Source organism: Artibeus jamaicensis, unplaced genomic scaffold (assembly GCF_021234435.1).
Source record: "Artibeus jamaicensis isolate MK-2021 breed Jamaican fruit bat unplaced genomic scaffold, CSHL_Jam_final contig_444, whole genome shotgun sequence".
Classification (NCBI taxonomy): domain Eukaryota; kingdom Metazoa; phylum Chordata; class Mammalia; order Chiroptera; family Phyllostomidae; genus Artibeus; species Artibeus jamaicensis.
The window spans coordinates 10,043,755-10,060,777 of NW_026521831.1; the positions used below are offsets into that span (position 1 = coordinate 10,043,755).

Below are 17,023 nucleotides of genomic sequence, written 5' to 3' on the forward strand. Positions count from 1 at the left end.
AATCAACAAAAAAATTTAAAATCCTATTGTTAGAGTAAATAGATAAATAAATCCTAAGGTTCTTCAGGCCCAGTTTAAACCCCACATCTTTCAAACATTCCTGATTATCATAGCTCCCTGTGAACTTCTCTCCCAAATTCCTGCATCTCTTATCCATTTATGCTTGACATTTTTTCATGTACCTTACCTCCCCAACCAGAGAGTAGCAGTGGTTGCCATCTTACACTCTTTGAACTCAATATAGTAGCTGAATTGATAAATAACCAAAAGATCCTTTAATTGATTAGCATTGAGCTCAGTTTATTCCTGGAACTGGAGAAGATATTAGATGTGGATTTTCCAAAGTAGAGAAAAAAAGGAAGTTCTTGGCCCTAATGCTGAACCAATGCCTGAAGCCAGTCTGCCTGGATTTGGTGGTAAGCCAAACCTCCAGAACACGCCGGACCGTTCCTGTTCGGGTCCTGACCCAGACCCTGTAGAGCCCTGAACAAGCCTGCGCCTGGCCTGAACCTTCCTGCTTCAGCAGTTTTCTCCCTATTTTTACATAACTGAGTTCACTCCCTGCTTCCTGTAATGGAGAAAACATGGCCAAGGCCAAGGGCAAGTTGTACTTGAACAGAAAAACTGGCTCTATCTCTAAGTCCAGTGAAGATGCTTCTTGAGTTTTACTCATTCCAAGTGAAGACCCTGAGTCCTTGGATAATAAATGAATTTCGGCCTCACAGCAGGATGATTGGATTCTTCGGGTCACTGGAGGTATTTGCCTTCAGGAGAATCTTCAGTTGTACAGTCAAGTACTCGTGTGCCCCTCTCATCTCGAATTCTCCTCCATACACCAGGAGCATAGACAGGAGTTTTGTCTTGTTTCAAGGAAATGTCACTCAAGGCTTTGTTATTTTTATTATTTTGACAACAGTTACTTCTTAAGAAACTTCTTTTGCAATATTGTGGGCAATCATTTGCTAGGTCAGATGGCCGCTTCCTTGGCCGCTTAGCCACACAGACTCAGCTGTCTCATTTGTAAAGTGATGTACTGTATTATAGCAATAACATACCCGAAGGACTTGAGTGAGGGTTACAGCAGAGGGTAAAAAAGTCAAATTAATTTCTCAACATTAAAGCCCTAGACAAACGTAAGTCGTAGCTGATGATAATATTTAATATATTAGTCAACTAAATGGATGAAAGTCAGATCAGAAGACGATTCAGAACCAGTCACAAGCTAAGGCGGGAGTACAACCTGTGGGCAGTGGGAAGAGCCAAGGTCTTCCATCATCAGGCGTTGCCAGCAGGCCGCTGCCGGGGGAACCAGCCCCGCGCAGCCTCATTCCCTTCACGGCTGCATGGCCCTCGGCCCTCTTCTACGGCAGCCTAAGAGATGGGCGACACGGGACTGATTGACGGTTTCCTATTTCACTGCTCTACCTCTTCCCTGCCGCTCCATGTGTTGTGGTTGCACCTGTTTCATGCAAAATTTGAGACCTAGGATATGACCTCAAAACTGAACGGCGGCAAAGTATAGAAGCTATATTTTAAATGGTCCGTTGACACAGTGGTTCTAATACAGGCATTTCTATTTTCAAATCCTAAAGAAAGGTGGAGAACTGATGAGAGCTGTTCAGCACTTTGTGCCTGTGGGAACTTTGTGTTTTGTGGTGCTCTGAGGTTGGAGCATCTACCTCAGCCTGTGTTTCGTATGGTGATACCATAGCTCCCACCAAGTCACTTCTATTTTCTGAACTCATTTAGCTTGTGAATTTAGCTAGACAGCCAGCAAGGTTAGAGGGTTAGGTGCTGCTGGAGCCAGGGAACAAGGTTTTCTTTTTCTGAAAGGACACCATTTCTAAACAAGGTCAGGCCATACTTGCTTTAATCAGCTTAAGAAACGAGCCAATTTTTTAAGGAACCAACCTAAAAGTTGCATAATGAGAAATAAAGATATAACCATGATTATTCTTCATTAGCACTTTGCAATACTCTAAAAAACACCTTAGGATTTTATAGAACAATTATAATTGTATAGCTGCATTCCTTTTTATTTGTTTGTTAACCATCTCAAAACATGGCCTTTTGGGAATGGGAAACAGAAACTTTGCTAGAATTAAGAAGACGTAAGTAAAAAAACTATGATAAGGCTTAACAACAGGAAAGGGTCAGCAATTTAAATGAAGGGCAAAGATTTTAAACAACTGTATAGATAAGGCCTAGCACAGAGAACAATTTAAGATAGCCAAACCCTAAATGAAATAGCAAAGTCCAAAGCAAAAGTCATTCCGAGATTTCCACAGTCACTTGGAGGCGTTATGGATGATGGTATCTCTCTGCTCCCCTTAGTAGGATTAATCTTTGATTAAAATGTATCCAAAGGTCAAAGGAAAGTACAGTCTAATACAATCCTAAAGCCTGCTCTGTCCCTAAGTAGTCATTTCTTAGAACTTACTTAAAAAAATCAAAAAGGTGGAGCAGATGGACTCGCTCCGGTTCCTCCCAGATTTAGACTTTTCTGATGCTAAATACTCTGCTTGTGAACGTTGTGAGGAACTTGCACAGAACTCCCTAGTAACTAGGAGACCCCCGGAGATGAGGGCGTAAATAGAACTGTGGTCATAAGAGACTTGACTCATGAGTAACATCTTTTTATACATGATAAAAATCAAGATCATTATAAAAGCCCTACTTTGTTGAATGATACTCGATTAAAATACTTAGAATGCACTAGGCCATGCCTACTCAAACTGACTGATCAATCCTGACATTTATTTCTAAAAAACTACAGAAAAAAAAGAACATCAAAAGCTAGGTAGAGGACATTATCTCTTTACAAAAAACCAGACAAGCGACAATAGAAGGGAAAAGAGAGCAATTTTGTCTGTCAGATTTTTTAAAATCATTTTCTTCTAAATCTTTGTATCCTTCAAAGAATGTAATAGAAGGCATACAAAGGAAAGCTGGGAAATAAGCCTTGCTCTTTAAGAAGACATTATTAATGTCCCATAATGACGATATTTCCTTCAATTAAAATAAAAAGTAGAGACGACTCAAAGAAAAACAAAATTGTAGCATTAAAAAATACTTCTTTATTGTAGATTCTCAGTAAGTATTGATTAGAACACAAAAAATCCTTTTACATCCAATTCTTCTACCGCTGTCCTCATTATTATTCGTCCATTCCTTCAATAAACCTCTACCGAGTTCTTGGAATGTAAAATGCAGTTCATTAACCACTGAGAATGTAAGGGTAAAGTGGGTAGGACCTGTCCTTAAGGAGCTCACAATTCAGTGAGCTAATTTGCTGACTTCCAAAAAAGCAACACATTTGGTAATGTACTAGGATTGAAGTGATAATCCTAGACGATTACTTAGTAGCACACTGACTCACATTTCAGATAAACCTGGGGCAAACTTTTTGGCAAACCTAACTTATTTGTGAATGGGGACTCTCCCTCTAGAATGATTGTGAAGATTGAACATGAAAATAAACATGAAGGGAACTTTAAAAGCCTAAAGAGCTACCAGCAGAAGCAGGTAAGCCGAACATAATGGCACATTAACTTTCAGTGCAAATTCTTCACAGCAGAACCAAATATTAGAGCTGGAAGAAAATCTGGAAATCGTCTAATCCAATCTTCTCAGTCCACACTATTGAAAACAGGTTCTGAGGCCAATGGGACTTACCCAAGAATCCCCACTTTGGGAGGGGCACAGTCAGATCTCTTTTCTCAGGTCACCGTCTGATAGATATAAAGAAGTTAGGGTATATATTCTCTATACCTCATATGTGGCAAAAGAAATACGATGTATTGTTTCTTGGGTAGGTATTTTTATGGTGAGATGCTTTTTGGGAACTTCAGATATTTGATCACTTAGCAAACATCTTTGGGGATGACTACTAGTCGCCTACAGAAAGAAAACCACAGCTTTTGAATAAGGCTTTTAGTAAAAGTTTAAGAAGTAGCAATAAATGGCAACCAGCAACTATAGCCTTAGATCAAAGAACAACCTTTATACGGGTAGAGAGCAGTCTCCACTACTGGTTGTAAAACTTCAGGAAAAACATTAATAGCACAATCTTAGAAACCGGATGTGAATATAGTTCAATGACAAAAAAAAAACCAACAAAAAACCACACTGGATTATCCAAGCCCTATTGCGTCAAAATCACAGATAGAGCATGTTAAATTAAATGGCAGTTCTAAGAAATCCACAAGATTTAAGTGTTCTTGGCTAGATCGTGATAGCATCAAGAATAACCAAATAACCTTTCTTCTCAGCTACTTTTAGGATACGATTGAAAATTACATTCCTATACCTTCCTTCAGTTATGCAATCAAGTCCCCCAAATATTTGAACCACATCACAACCACAATGGCATCTTCAGAAGATGGGGTGTTACTATAGTAGAAACACACAGGCTTGGGAGACATTCCCCGTTGTGCTCGGCAACTAAATTGCTATGTGACTTGTGGGTGTGTCGATTGACCTTCCTGAGTCTTGGAGTTTTCACTGTACAATCCGTGCTTAGCAATATCTTCTAGCACTAGACAGACGAGGGTACCAGATCCGGCTCATTGTTGTAGTTATTTCGCTAAATCTTTATTATCTAGCTGGGCCTTTTGCAGAGATGTAACAAGGGGCTTTCCATAGGGAAGGACCAAACGAGCTTCCCATCAGTCTACCGAGGAGCTAACCAGCAGCTTTCTGGCGCCCCTGGCCCCTGGCCCCTGGCCCCTGGCCCCTGGCCCCTGGCCCCTGGCCCCTGGCCCCTGGCCCCTGGCCCCTGGCCCCTGGCCCCTGGCGGGTCCTCCTGTGCACTCTGGCCTGAAAGCTGGAGCCCAGCGGGGAGATAAGAAAACCGCCCGGGGGGCAGGGGGCGGGAGGGATGGAAACCCGCCCTTCTCAAACTAAAGTGCCCCCGAGGGTGTTCTTCGGCGCCTGGACCTAAGCTCATAAACAGGAAGGGTCCGCTCTGTTGCAGTTAGAATCCCGGTCTCGAGATAAGCCAGGGTTTTCTTATTTCTCTGGCCGCAACTGTTTTCCCAAACCGTGCCGAACGAACGGCAAACATCGCGGCCTCACAGAGCTGGGGGTCAGAGCGAGGATTGTTTGCGATCGCTCTTCGGAGGGCCGCGGCGAATGAGTTTAGCTTTGTCTTTCAAGTAACTACCATCTCCAGTGTCTCCCAGCGGGAAGAAAAGGAGCCAGTTCCGCGCCTAGGCTTTTCAAGCGTGCGCGGGCAGGCTGGGCGGGGCGCGGGCGAGGGTACTATATCTCCCGGCGGAGGAGCACACGGCAGTTCTCTCAACACACGCTGCAAACCGCGCTGTCCAGCCGATTGCTTAGTTGGCGCTGCTGAGGCTGCTTTCTTCGTTCGGTTTGACAAGGACGCTCTGATAGGCCAGTGCGCCCCTGCAGTGGTTGGCCGGAAAGAGTTGAGCCTTCTGATTGGCCGGAAAGAGTTAAGCCTTCTGATTGGCCTCTCCGCACCTGCAATGCGTCAAACCGCAGCGGGCGTGGAGGGCTCCGCGTGAGTGGTCGTGGATGGGGGGGCAGCCTGCGACCTCACGGGGAGGGAGCGGCTCCGCCTATGGCAGCCATCTTTACTAGTGGCAGTGGGGACTGTTGCGGCTGCGGAGCAGCTTTCCACAGCGCTCTTTAAGCAGTGGAGTAAAGGCTGTGCGAGAGAAGTTTTGTTTGGGGTTTCTTTTCCCTTTTTACTTTTTTGCTCGGGTCCCAGGGATGTGGTGGGGATAGAATTCCAGGGCTGGCGGCTGGGAGCTCAGCGTGGCCACCCTGGGAGGAGAGGGTCTAACAAGAATTTTAGCTGGCGCTTCAATAAAACCGCTTGGTGTGGGACCTCTCGGCGTGCGCGGGGGAGGGCGAATTGATTCCTCTTGCATTTTAGAAGCAAAAAATGAGATCTGCTCCCGGGCATCTTGCTGGAGCTGGAAAGCAATATGGAGCGCTCCCCCGAATACGTCACGGTTCTCGCCCTCGCGGTGCGCCGTCCCACCCGCACGGAATGCGGTTTTGTTTTTCAGAACTGTACATCAAACAGCCGTCTTGGAAACTGTTTATCGCTCCAGAAACAGTGGCCTGCAGGGGCGAAACTGAGCTTGCCTGGGAGACATGCTACGAGATGCTGGCTGAAAAAAAATTTTTTTGATCGTATCAGCTCATTTGCCTTTTTAGGCAACTTGTGTGTGCGCGCGCATCCGGTTTTCATTCGTCTCTGAGGTCCACCCGGGCGAAGAGAAAACCTTTTATCTCTTACTGTATCAGAAGGTTCATTGTTCAGGACTCATCTTCCGTTCAGGGGATACGGGGTGCAGCGGGGGGCGCGAGAATTAAAGTGTTTAGAGATGGGGAAAAGGAGAAGCCATGGCTGTCTTGCTCTGGCGCCAGGCGATGCCCTTGTTGGTTTTATTTGAGCTGCGTAGGTGCACATTCGGGGGTTTGTGGAAAACCAAGGGTGAATCCGGTGCTGCCTTGGCTACAGGGAGCTCCAGAATTCACCTTGTAGGCGGGTGTTGCCATGGCTACGGGGAGAGGTGGTTGGTGAATTTCTCGCCGATAAACCCAGCAAGGCCAGACCCCTCTGATTTATGAAGTCTTAGTAGTAATGGACCACCCTGGTTTTTGCGTCCCGCTTCCATCGTTCCCATCCCTGTCCAAGATTCCTGACTGATCGATCCAGGCACACAGGGACTGTCGATTTCAGTGTTGACTAATGCAGGCGCACTCACTGCCTTGTGTAGATTTTCTGATTAGATGCTGGGTATGGGTGGGACTACAGTCTTTGTGCCATTTGCCTCCCTTTTTGATTTGGAAGTTATTGCTAATTTTAGCAATTGTGGATATTTAATTCTTGCCTTTTATGCCTTTTCCCCATAAGTAAACGATCACTAGCCCCCTAAAACTAACAGCACCCCATTTTGTTGTTTAGCAGTACAGTGTCAAAGCACTGAGTCCATGCACATTGCAAAAGAAAGAATATTGCACTTTTGCATAATCTCCAAATAGCAGCAACCACTGGAGCGACCGTGGAACACGCAATAATTCAGTGTCCTTTGGCAGGTGCAATAGGAGCCTGCCACTCTGCTTGCTGTGTGAGGCAGACAGAGCGAAGGACTGAATTTTCCAGAGCCTAGGTTTCTTCCGTGGTGCAGAGAGAATCGAGTCTACTGCACAGAGTTCTCGTGACGATTGCGCGAGACGTGAACCTGCCAGCACTGTGTAAATTGTAAAGCTATTGACCTAATGATATTTGGTTACTGAAGCATTTACTGAGTGCCCGTAATTGTCTGACCTTGTGAGAGGAAGATTTTCCACTTTGCAGGAAGAACAGATGGACAAACTCAGATCCAAAATAAACCTTAGGTGGCACAGTCTTTCTTCATTGAGTATTAACATGGTCTTATTAGCATATATTGTCAGATTTTTTATCCTCACCAGAGGACATTTTTTTCATTGCTTTTAGAATGAGAAGAAGAGGGGAAGAGAGAGAGAAACTCAGTGTGAGAGAGAAACCAATTGGTTGCCTTCTCACACCCTCCTGGGCAGAGAGGATGAAACTGCAACCTGGGTGTATGGGCCCTGACCGAGGATCGAACCTGTGAATTTCCCTTCCGTGGCACGATGATCCAATGAACTAAGCCACCCCAGCCAGGGCTATGTTGCCACATTTGGGGGCTCTTGGGGTCACTAGCTTACCACAGTTTGTCTTGGACTTCCCTGGTTTTAACACTCAAACGCCCATGTCCTGGAGAGCCTCTTTCTCCCAGGCAAACCAGGACGGTTGGTCACCCCTGGACTGTTTTCAGTGCCACTGGGAGGATGAACTGAATGGGAAGTGAAGCTTCTTACTGTCCACAGGTGATTAGGATTCCCTGCAGCTGGACGTTACTGGACACAAGAAAACGGATGTCTATGTCTCAGGTAAGTGTGGCTGACACCTGGAACTCAGCACAGCCAAGGTCAAAGTGATCATGTCACCCATCTTTATTGTTCTCCCTTCTCTCAGTCCCCACACATGGTTCTTTTTAAAAATATATGTGTGTCTATGTAAAATTTTCTGTTTAAATTCTAATCTTTATCTCTGGTAAAGGCTTCACCAAAGCGTTAGTCGCTTTAGAGTGCAGAAGTTCTCTATTGCACCACAGCACCCGTGGCCAGTCTGATGGAGCCTCATGTCACATGATTCGTTGCCCATATTCCTAATGGAAGGTACGCTACGGTTCACTTCAAGTGACAATAAAGGTGCTCTACTTTTCCATCCAAGTTCACGGACCCCCTGAATTTTCCATAGAGTCCAGCTTGAGAATTCCTGTCCCTCCGCTGCCCTATTTCAGTTCTCTTTGCACTGTGTCCCTTTTACATTCTTTCACCTTTACATTCCCGTCGCCACCATCATAGTTCAAAACCTCGTTGCTGCTTTCCCGGTGAAAGTCTGTATTGGTCTCTGTATCTCCCATCCTAGTTCCATCTTCCGCCCAGAGATGGACAGTTTTTCAAAAGCTTCTGACGATGTTACTTCCCTGCTCAAACTTCCTATGGCTTCCCCAGGCCTGGAGAATTAAATCCAGATTTCTTAGGAGTTCCTGCAGGGCCCTCCACAATCTGGATTTTTATTCTTAGTACCCTTCCCATCTCCTAAATCTCAGCTATATATACATTGTTCTGAAATCTTTGCTTTCCCCCCTCCATTCTTTATTCACTTTGCTTTCTTGGCCTAGATCTCTGTCCGAAAAGTTCTAATATCCTTAAAGGCTTTCTTCAAGTGCAAAGCCAGCCAAAATTATCTCTTCCTCCACTGAGTCCCTTTGCACTTCACCCTCTTCTGTTACTGCATTCTACTTTTATTAAGAACATTTGATCAGTCAATTTCATAAGTATTTGTCAAGTACCTTTTGTGAGTGTGGCCCTGTATGATGGGCAGTAGGGATCTAAAATGAAACCGATGTGGACCTTCATTTTTGAAGAACTTAATATTTTAGATTGGGAGATAATGTGAACCTAAGTAACAGTTTTTCAAGGTAGAAGAAATGACAAGCATTTCAGGAATCCAAAGGGGAAAACTCTCTGCTACAGGGATAAGAGAAAGTTTTGTGGAGTTGGTGGCATCTGGCTGGCTTGGAGGGTCAGCAGCTTATGTGGATGGACACAGGGAAGGCATTCCACGCAGAGGGGACACTGGGAAAAAAGCAGGGAGGCTGAGAAGAGCAGGGTGTGCTGGGGAAGGAGACATTCAGTCTGTTATTAAGGGAGAGACCAGGCTGGTGTCAGGTTGGTTAAGACTAGGTAGAGAATGGCCACCCGTGCCAGATAAGAAGACGAGACTGTCTTGTATGCACGGAACCCACTGAAGAGTTTTGAGAAGAGACTGACAAAGGTAATGTAAGAATAATTATGTGGCAGCAAAGTGGGAGGCGAATTTTATATATAAAGAGAGACTGTAGACAGGGAGACCGATGGAGGCAGTAACAATAAGAATAATGGTAATATTTCCTGAGCACTTACGGAGTGCCATGCGGTGTCTTCATTTACGATCTCACTCGTTGTGCACAAAAATGATGTTATTTCACAATGAAGGAAAGTGAAGCTTCGAGTGCATAAGTAACTTGGTGGGTTTACCAATGGAGACAGACCTGGAAGTTGAACCCACTTACTGTCTGCAGTAGTTGGCCCACAAATACAAATGAGCTACAATCTGAAAGTTTTAGCATTGGGATTCGAGAAGATCCAAGAAATTGTACCTCACCAAGGGGCAAAGGATGAAAAAGCCACAGGTATCACTATGGTCGAGCTCAATTCCTGGACCGTACCCTCCAGTACTGGCCTTATCATGTCTCTCCAATGTATTTTTCTATAGCAAGACACCAGTAAGCAAACAGTTCTACCTCACTTTAAGAAAACTCATAATACTAAAGTGAGGAAAGGGTACCCGTTGGACTTGGCCTTCTGCTGGGACTCAGAAACCTCACAGAAGGAAGTGGCAACAGCACTGATTGGGGGGGGGGTGCCGAGTTAATGCTTCCAAGTATTCCTGTTGGGGGTGCTTCCCAAATGTGGACCAGAGTTTTCCAGGCATTTGCTTCTGGTGAAAGACCTTTGCTGGCCTAGTACCTGTTTAAAGGTGTTTAATGGGTTTCAGGGCACTGGAGGAGTGATTTTCTTATGCTGTGGGCCAAATCAGCAGCCTCCACATTCTCCCTTCCTCCCCTCCCCCTTCCACCCCCCCAAAAAAAAGTAGCCAAAAAAAGGAAGAGCTAGTGAGTGTGCTGTTCAGGAACTAATGGATTGCGTGTGCTTCCCCTGGACACTCTCTTCCCCATAACTGAAGACTATAAAGTAGGGCAGGGAGGCCCGTTTATTCCAATTTCTTCTGTTTTATACTTTTGGTCTTTTCCTGACTGTAGACGGAAAAATTTAAAACCGTACACATCAAAACTCTTTTAAACCTAGGAAAGGCTTTTACTTTAAACAATTCTAGTATGCATTTCACAATCCATTGACTACCTTTTCCCCTTTTCTAATATTCTTACGTCTTTCTGTGTATCTTTTATCTTTCTGATTAGTTCATAAATTAAAAAACAAATTACTGTAAAAAACAAATTAGTTCATTAGTTCATAAATTAAAAACAAATTACTGTAAAAAGATCTACCACCTGTACCATTGTCCTGCGTACAGTAGTCAGTCTTGATTTGTCATTTTTCCTTTTTTTTCTGATGTATCTTTTCTCCTCAACACTTATCTCTGATGACAGCATCAGCAGTTCAGGAATATTCTGGAAAAAGTACTCACCCAACAATACTTATTGAATTAATTCTATATAGCAGGGACCTCAGAATGTGAGTGCTGAGTACTCTGTCTTGGATTCGTGGTTCTTAGTGATTTGGGGGGAGAATCGACACCTTTGAGGGTCTGATAAAAACCATAGAAACCTCCCAGACATACACATAAGTAGGGTAATTATGCAACCCCTGTCATACAGTCTGGACTCTCTGACCCCCTCAAAACCAAAACAATTTTTTTAAAAAAATCCAAAAGATCCTCTAGTGTGATGTGTGTAGTGTTTATCACGGTATAATCATACGTGATCTCCACATAGATCAGTGTACATAGACATTTGTATGTAGCTGATCAACCATCTAGCACTAAGGGAACTGTTTCATTACTTAAACTGTGTGTCATATTTTTAAAAAATTTGATTATAAGACTCTAAAGCAAAAACTGCCCATCTTTCTGCTACTAGAATTTGAAAGGCAAAACACCTTCCAGCATTGTTTTTTCTTTAAGGTAAGAGTTCTGATTAATCACTGATACGGGCATTTTTCAGATCGTAATATGCCGTATCAGTAAACCTAGTCTTGGAAAGTGCTAGTCTCTTTTTTAAAATATTGTGCTACCTGCAACACAAAATTAAATTCAAGTCTGAACTGGAGTGCGTGAATGAGATTTTCATAGAACGTTTTTCCATGATCTGGTACAACTGATGTTTCAGTAATTCCTTATTATCTTGAAAACATATTTTCATCAAAGAGAATGAGTAGTGATTGCATAATTTTCATAGCAGCTTATCACAGATTCCTTTGTATTGCTTCCCGTGTACTGCTCTTCCTAATTAACAACAGTTTGCTAAATTGTATTGCAGAAAGCCTGATTAAGATGGAACCCTCCCATCTGGAGCCTGAGATCTCTGAATTTGTGGAAAACTTGTATCTTAAAGGGTGTGGCAGGGGTGGGACAAGGTGGGGGACTGTCATTTGATAATTTCCTCTACATGTGAATAGTTAATGATGGGATAACTGAACACGAAACAAAATTGATAGACAGCTGCGTTTCCTTGCCTCTACCTGGAAACTTGTTGCAATGATCATTTCAATCAAACAAGGTTGTCGAGATTCCCGAAAAGATGAGATTCTAAGTGGCTATTAGGAATCAAGTAGGACAGATTTCTTTATTGCTGGATGAAGTCTGTTTTAAATGCTAATATAAGCTGATTACAATGAAAAGAACCCCTCTTCTACCCATAAAGAAAGGTCTGTAGGCAGTACAAACACTATCAGAATCATTAGGGAGCATTATTGAGGTTCTTTCCTGGGCAAGGCACTCACACAGGTAACAGGCTTGCAGAGAATTGTAGCTCTGTGCTCACAACTAACCAGAGTACAACCTGCATGAGGATGAGACTGTGTTTTTACTTATGTTGGTTTTTGTTACACTTATATTTGCTTATGCCCTTAATGTGTGACTTATAATAGTTGTCAATTACACGCTGAACACCTGAATCAATAACCATCAAAATTGTTGGAGAGAAAAAGAAGTTCAATGGAAGAAGGGAAGCTTCTGTTTTACAATGTAGCTTTTAAAAGGCAAATATTATATTAGGTTCTTTTAAAACACTATGTGACTTTGATACCTACAAAATAATATAGTAAATGTAAATTATTGAGAAACATATTAAAATAAGCCACAGTGAGCCCGTCACCTATTCAAATCACCAGCAAATGACCAATTTTGTGGAAAACACTGGTGTACTTCCCACTGTCAATCTAGGTCTGCCATCTTATGGATCCCAAATGGTACTGCCAAAATGCAGGGCGGTGCCTCTGTTAGTGCGGGAGACGACATTTGCACAGACCAAGAGAACACCTGCTCGCGCACCTGTAGCTTATTTCCAAAGGAGTCTGTACAGCATTCTGAAATGTATATTCTTTGGTGATTCTTAATTTTAACTCTCTAGGAAAGAATCCAAGTAAATTGTGCCAATTTTAATTGTTTATTGACCCCACGAAACATTTCCCAGGCACCATTTCATTTCTTTGCTTTTGAAATGGTCTGGAAAGGAGAGAGCAGTTCTTCACAGTGATTGTGCGTGAGCACCCGCATGTGTGTTTTACGGAAGCTGGGAGCAGCTACTCGTGCACGACTGTGAAACAGAACAGTCTTCCTCTTTTCAGTGTACATCGCTGGGAAATGATGGGCATAGGTGGTTTCCCACGGCAGAGTGTGTGGAATTCACGCCCTCCCTCCCCTGCTCAGGCACCTTAGCCCTTATCCTTTATTACATAAAGGATCCCAAACACAGAACTTGTTCACAGTGACCACGAGGGAGGTTAGACAGTAGGAAATATTTTTCAACTCTTTCAAAGTTATAACAGTAAAATATTGCGAATAAAAGGTGAAGGGGGAAAAGAGTCTGATTCTAGAGTGAATTATGGAATTTGCCTCTAATTAAACTTTGTTTTGTCTAAAACAGATCCACATAGAAGTGTTTCGAGCCCTGGCTGGTGTAGCTCAATGGATTGAGTACGGGCCTGCGAACCAGACAATCAAGGTTCCATTCCCAGTCAGGGCACATGCCTGGGTTGCAGGCCAGTTCCCAGCAGGGGACACACCAAAGGCAACCATACATTGATGTTTCTCTCACTCTCCCCTTCCCCTCTAAAGATAAATAAATAAAATCTTTTAAAAAAAAAGTGTTTTGCCTCCCTTCTCACTAACATGATCTGAGACACCAAAGTATCCTGAGGATTGCGTTCGATGGGCAAACTGAAATTCTATCTACGGCAAACATGGTAATTCTGTTTAAGGTTGCTGATTTCATGAAGCTTTTCAAATTCTCTTCCCCACTGGTTTCCAGTCTGTTTCTGTGTTTGCACTGGGGTGTGGCTGACCGAGCAAGCAGTTGCTGTAGCTACCAATTTGCATCTGTGTGGATCCTTACAGCCGAACCACAAACATCACCTTATCCGTCCTAGAGAACTAACTGTAGGGTACTTCTTTCCAAACAATTTCAGCTTCTCAGGGCTCCCTCTTTTGTTCAGTAGAGACGCTGGATGTGATTACCTTCTTCCTGCAGCCTCCTGGGAGGTTAACGATTTTCTGATCATCTTATGAGTTAATTATTAGATCCCTCTCTTTAGAATTTTATCTCAGTTTGAGTAAGTTATTATTACTGACTTGAGGAAACAGTGTAAAGTATTATTTCCACATCAAGCCTAATCAGAAGACTATGACCTCCATATTTTTCTGTTTATTTTGGTCATATAAAAGGTCCAGCAGAAGTAAGGCTTGTGTGTGAGTGGTCAGTGGGGTACGTGAATGTCTCTCACCAGATGGACAGCAATTTGAACATTTCACCTAAAATGCCACGTGGTGTGCTCGAGTGGGATATTGTTATGTTACAGAATTACATGCTTATGACTTTGTCATAAAAAGGGGATGTTAGATGTCCCAGACCCTGCATTTTAAGATTTTTACAAACATTTAACATGCTTTAATATTCTGGTCAAAATTAAAAGTATTCTTTTATAGTCTGACTCTAATAGTTTACTCAAAACATATTTGAGGAAAGCTTTTGGTTTTTGCTTCCAGTTTGTTCATGTTTTAAAATGTCTAAATCATCTACATTCACTTTTACTCTTAAAATATGCCATCATAATATAAATGACTATTCCAGGCTAACAATGTATTTTATAGAAATGAAATTATTCACAAAAATAAATCACTATAGGAAAGATACCGCACAAGTGTCTTGTGAATTTCAAATTTCACTGAAAAAAAAGTAAAGTTTGAGATAATTCTAATGCTGAAACCTGATTCGGAGAAAGGAATGCGAATGCGTAATTTATTAGGTTGGCCAAGTAAGATGGTTCGAGTAGCACTTAGTTGTCTTTAACTTCATTCAAAACAATTTTGTTAGATTGTATTGTGACAGCTGTCATATCAGTGTGAATGGAAAAAAAAAAGTATCAGCATTGGTGGATTTTTGTATAGCTGTTTTAATGTTGAAGATGGAAGAAAATATGCAACATTTTCAGCATATTGTGCTTTTATTATTTCAAGAAAGGTAAAAATGCAACTGAAATGCAAAAAAGGATTTGTGCAGTATATGGAGAATGTCCTGTCACTGATCAAATGTGTGAAAAGTGGTTTGTGAAGTGTCACACTGGAGGTTTCTCGCAGGACGGTGCTCCACAGTCGGGTGACCAGTTGAAGTTGACAACAATCAAATCAAGACATTGAGGACAATCAACATTCTACCACATGGGAGATAGCTGACATCCTCAAAATATCCAAACAATAAAGTTATTGGTGAAAATGAAAAAAAACATGCCTTTTATTTTAAGGAAGAAAACCATGTGGACTTTTTGGCCACCCAGTACATGTTGAAAGGTTAGTATATAGCTATCTATTAAATTTCAAGGTTTAGTTCACTTTTAGTTCCGCTGCTGGAATATCCCAGTGGCCATATCCAAAACCAAAATCATTGCCTGTTCTGTGTCTTTCACTTAAATATGTAATCACAATATTTTTCTTTAAGCAATTACTTTTGGAAAAATAAGGTCCCAGTGAAAATTTAAATTGAGGCAACTGGTTTTCTAGAGCCCTGTGAAAAGCAAATTCAACATTTATTCTTCAAAGCACAGGAAGAAACTGCAAAGCAGAAATAAAAGGAAGAATAAGGACTTCAACGTCTCATAGATCTGTGTTCAAACTCTGATACTGTCACTCATAACCTGTGTGATTTTGAGCAAGTTCTTTTAACCCCTCTGGCCTCCACTTCCTCATCTGTAAAATGGGCGTGATAGGATTAGCGGTCTCATCCGTTCTTCTGAGGGCAAAGTAATGTAAAGCAAATGTGAAATAGACCACAAAAATGTTTTTATAGCTCGTTGCACAGATTTGCCTAATAATGGAATGAATTGAATAAAGAAGAAGCAAACCGGATAGACGTTTCTGCGAAAGCTCAAGCATGAGTTGGGGCCGCCATCAAGGATTTTGTAGAATGTATTTTTTTCACTGGGAGGGAAGTTGGACCAGACCTGGACTCGGAGATCCCTTCTGATTCAAAAGTCTAAGATTTTAGCAAGTTTAAACTAATCCTTTGTTAAATCAACCTTAGCGATTTTGGAGAGTGTGCATGGGAGGAGGCATTTGGGGGGTGTTTAATAATTATTCTGGAAATTAATCCTAATTTGGGGCAGTGCAGAAAAACCTCTTTTCCTTTTGTCATCATTAAAGTTATGTTGATCGTAGAAGATAAAAAACATTAAACTCCTATAGTTCTAAAAGTGCTTTATAAAAGCAATACCACTTTAAGTTTCTCTTCTATTTCCGCTGATCTCCAGCAAGCCCTTTTTAATAGAATGCACGGGTCGTTTTCTGTCATTATTGGGTTCTGAAGTTTGATCTCCTCTGAAAGATGACTGTCCATGGGTAACTGGCCATGTGTGGTGTCATGTACCTTGTAAGTCCTGGATGTTGATCAATGGTGGAGATTTTTTCATTTTAATTCTGGCAGAAAAACCTTGTGATCAGAACCAAAGGGTGTGACTCTGCCCTGTTGGGTGGGTACCAACTACACACCCTCTCACTGTTTCCCGACATACACCTCGTTGAAGGGGAGAGACTGTAGTTCCCTGGCTGCCAGTGCCTGTCAGGCGTGAAACCCTGTGTTAGAATTCTCCGGTGGGCAGGGGGGGTCTTATCCACCCAGGACAGCAGTAACCGGAGGTTTGTTTCTGACCAATGGTACACCGACCCTTAATAAGACTATGACCTAGTTTATACCATGCACCCTGGTTCCCACTCTTCTCTGTGGTCTTCAGGTCACAGCTTCCATTCTCAGAAGTCTTGATTTAGTCTTCTCCACAACCCACCCTATCCCAAAGCTTACTTTCTGGAAAGGATGAGTTATTAATACGCTACTGGAAATTTGGGTTAATGTCTTACCTCTCTCAGGGATACAGGCATTTCTGACTTTTCTTATGGAATGGTAGCATCAGCAGAGAGCAGAGGTCTGTTGGGGGCAGCCTTTTGGAGATTCAGTCATGTAAAACTATCTCCCCGCCTACTTTCTTTTAAGGTCTTCACCTCGAAGTCTCCGAGTCTCATCTCCAACATTCGCTCCCATACGACTTCCTCTCATGCAGTCAGCAAATATTTACAGAGCTCCTGGCATGCACTAGGCCGGGCACATGGCATCCCACAGTGAGCTAAAGAAAGCTTGGTTTCTAC

General features: G+C 42.6%; 1 long non-coding RNA gene across 2 annotated transcripts; it reads left to right on the plus strand.

Moving 5' to 3' along the window:
• The first annotated feature begins 5,354 nt into the window (after window positions 1-5,354).
• LOC119037989 (uncharacterized) lies at window positions 5,355-13,036 on the plus strand. Of its 2 annotated transcripts, XR_008391777.1 has the most exons (4): window positions 5,355-5,524; window positions 6,039-7,935; window positions 11,652-11,715; window positions 12,262-13,036. It is a non-coding gene; the product is annotated as an uncharacterized LOC119037989 (long non-coding RNA). The 2 variants fall into 2 exon arrangements; XR_008391776.1 differs by lacking the exon at window positions 5,355-5,524 and having other exon boundaries at window positions 5,566-7,935.
• Window positions 13,037-17,023: the final 3,987 nt, after the last annotated feature.